Source organism: Odocoileus virginianus, chromosome 10 (genome assembly GCF_023699985.2).
Source record: "Odocoileus virginianus isolate 20LAN1187 ecotype Illinois chromosome 10, Ovbor_1.2, whole genome shotgun sequence".
Lineage (NCBI taxonomy): Eukaryota > Metazoa > Chordata > Mammalia > Artiodactyla > Cervidae > Odocoileus > Odocoileus virginianus.
Window position 1 is genome coordinate 68,958,804 of NC_069683.1, and position 3,995 is coordinate 68,962,798.

Here is a 3,995-nt window from a genome sequence, read left to right on the forward strand (position 1 = left end):
GACATAGCAAATTTATTTTTTATTAAGACTGGTATTTGAGAAAAAGTAAATAAATTGTGCTTTAAAAGAGCTAAAGATTTGCTTCAATAAAGTTAAAGTTCACTAGAAAAGCCTCTACAATTAAACAGTGAATTACAAATAATTCACCTGAGGTTTGGGGCAGGAATTTATCTTTTCATAATCTGTAATCTATATAAATTTGACTGTAAAAGTCAGACTGTTTTTTGGGCTTCCACAGTACTACTTATAGGTAACTAGGTTTATCAACAAAAAAGACCAGATCTTAAGCAACTTGTCTGGTTGTTAACAAATATTTATAAAACTGTATTCTTTTAAAAATTATATGATCTAGAATATTCAATAATCCAGACTAGCCTTTCCTAACAAAATCAAAGATATTTTGCTGTTATTTCTCTTTTCTCCTGAAGAGTAAATAAACCCTACCTTGAAATGTTTCTATGTAATGATTCCCAATATCACTCAAGAAATATACTATCTCAAGAAAGAGGATTCTTTTTTTATGAATTCTATAGAAGTACAATTAAGAGATGGCTTTGCCTTTTCTCTTAGTTTAACAGAGAAATGCACTTAAATTACGTAAATTAAAGTGTCCTCAACTTACTTGATGCTTCAGACATTCAGTAAGCACATGAGATGCGCTACAAAACTTTAGGCTGTAAGAGCCTGAGAGCCCAAACAACACTTTATTGGATTAGGAATGATCACCCACAGTTTTCAGTGCCCTTCAAGAAAAGCAGTTTAAAAAAATCAGTGTTCTTGTTTATCAAGCTGACTATGTAATATATTTCAATAAGTGCTTTCATAACTTCACATCATCAATTAAGGAGAAAGGACATGTTTTGACAAAGAAATTGTTAGTTCAAAGTAAAATGTTTCATTGCTAATAATCTACATTAACTAATATGCTTTAAAATTCTACTATCCTACTCACCTCCCCGCACAAAGTGATGGCACTAATATCACTAAAGATAAATTTTTGGTTCACTAGATGAAAAAGGCATTTGAATTTAAGAGAAGTACTCTTCAGGGTCAATCTAACATTCCCATAGAAGGCCCTCAAATTCCAGTTTAAGAAATACTTGTGTGTAGTGGGTTGCTAAGTTGTGTCTAACTCTTTGTGATCACATGGACTGTAGCCCACCAGGCTCCTCTGTCCATGGGATTCTCCAGGCAAGAATACTGGAGTGGGTTGCCATTTCCTTCTCCAAGGGATCTTCTTGTTCCAGGGATCAAACCCACATCTCCTACTTGGCACGTGGATCCTTTACCACTGAGCCACCAGGGAGCCCTTTAAGAAACACTGGAGTACTTCAAAGTAAAACTCAAGTCAATAAAACCTGTACACTACACATAAAAATACCATTACAACCAAAAATGGATTACGTCAAGAATTTTACTGTAAGCAGTCAAAAACGAGGATGCTTTAAGACAATAAGAAATAACACTGCAAGAAAGTCAGAAAAGCCCAAAACACACCATTTCCTATCTCTTATTCAAATAAGTTACCTGAATAACTGGCACGTTCCTAAAGATATTATGCCTTGTTTAAAAATCACTGGCTTCGAGGGGTTGGGGGACAACCTCTCCATCCACTCACAGTTCAGAACCAACACCTGGTTCCACTTTCTTCCAGCAGTATTCCATTTGTATGTTATTCTATAAGAAGAAAGTAGTTTCTAATTATAAAGCACCAGTGAATTTTATTCCACACTAAAGGAAGTTTTACAACAGGATTCCTGGGAAGGCACTTAGAAAGCTAACAGGTTAAAAGAAGAGCCCCAACAGATTTATTTTTCATACTGCTGGCGCCTTAGTACTATCCTCTTTACTTATACTACTTAACCTCTTGATCATTAGTTCCAATAAATTAAATGATGTTCAAATACAAATTAAAAAAGAAATGACCAGAAGGGACAAGCCCACATCCTGAGATGAATGAGGCAGAGTTGTTTGCTTCCAAAATAAGTGAGTTATGCTCTAAGAAGGTTAGAGGATTAGAAAGAGCAAGAGAGTAAACCAAGCACAGCCTGAGTAAAATGGGGCTGTTGACTTCAGGATAAAGGAAGTTTCATTTACACTCCCAGATTCAAAGTCTTAAAGGAAACTTTGGATAAGTAAGCAGAGTAAATTGTCTCATATATTTCGTTAAAGGGCATCTAATTTTTAAATGTTCCTTATAAAGACAAAACAATTTTGTTCAGGCCATAAATTGACAACTTATAAAATTTCATTTAAATTATATATTTTGGAATTAAATAAAAATGGGCAATATTCTTCAAATTCAAAAGCTGTTCCCTGAAGAGTCATATCATAAAGATTCAAATGTCTAAAAATCTAAGTGCTTTACAGTCATCCCTCGGGACTTAAAGGATACTGGATCCAGCAGCCCCCAAGTTTACCAAAATCTGCAGATGCTCAAGCCCCATAGTTGGTCCTCTATATCCACAGGTCCTGTTATCCATGGATGCAGGATCCATAGATATAGAAGGTTGATTGCATATTTACTGAAAACAAATCTGCTTATAAGCAGAACCACACAGTTCAAACCCATGTTGTTCAAGGACTGACTGAACTTATAATACATTTAATATTAAAACACCATTCATAACGCCATAACACTCATTGTCACTATGCTCAGTTCCAATAATTCAGTGATTCTAATACTTGACACAGTATTCCAGGAAAATTATCCTTATCAGACATTTAAAGGAAAAATTGCTTTCCATTATTATATCAGTGTTTCACAAAGTCGTACATAGTGCTTTCATGAAGAAATAAAAACAGCAGTCATTCTTCCTCAGTCCTTTAACCAAAAAAAAAAAAAAAAAAGCAAAAAACATGAATTTAAAATGCTATTCTCCCTAAGCACTACTGTAATCACTCATTAAATAAATTCACCAGCAAAAATCAACTTTTATCTTAAATGGATAAAGTCCTTATTATGGAAAAGCAATCTATTTACTTTTCTCCACTCATACAATAAAACTAGGAATTAACATTCCTGAAGCTGTGACTTGACTGTAAATGTGAACACGGTTTTCATATCACTGGGATATGGGATGGTTTAAGAGGAATGTAAAAACAGCCCTGCTGCTAGTCCAAAAAGACATCTTTTGTGTGAATTAGAAAAAAGGCTGCCCTGTCTTCAAGAAACTTCACTACCAAAGGTCAGAGAACTGTGATAATTAGCAATGTAATTTATACCAATGTAAACGGTACCCTTGAGTTGTGCAAGTTACACCCAGAGTTCTCCCATGAGTCCTTACTCTCTTTTTTCTAATATATATTTTAACTAAATCCACAACATGAGAGCTAAGGTTCTTATATAACCAAAAAGAAGAAGGGGACTGGGATGGAGCGGTCCTCAACAAAACTCCCCAAATCATGAAATGATAGTTAAAAAGATCACATATGTCACGAACAACAATGATGATGATATACAGCTTCAATAATGGTCTTAATTTTCTCATAAGGCTAACTGATTGAGATCATTAATATATAAAACTTGCTCTTTCTAATATAAATGGAATTTTAAACTGATACAATACAGAAAATGTAAAATTCACATTAACAGTATACATGCGATGCTGATTTATACTTACTGACAATATTTAAGGGTTAGAAAACAAAATAACAACACAATCTTTCCAGCTGTAAACTTTTCAGATAAAGAGTATGCATAATATGTTGGCAATTTTCACAGAAAACTACAGCTGAACTTCCCCAATATCGAGAAATGTATTTTATTAGCTGCATCAGAAATTACCCAAGAAGTCAAGGCCAATAAATATTCCTTCTGATTGTGCAGAGATGAATATATGAGCTATACCATGAGCAGAGTTGCCAAATACTAAGATTGTTTAAAACCTTTAAAATTTCACAAATTCCTGGTATGACAGACTTCTAAAATTCAAGAATTAAAATTTACAAAAATAAATACCACTCTTGACACTCAACGGACATCTTCACTTAAG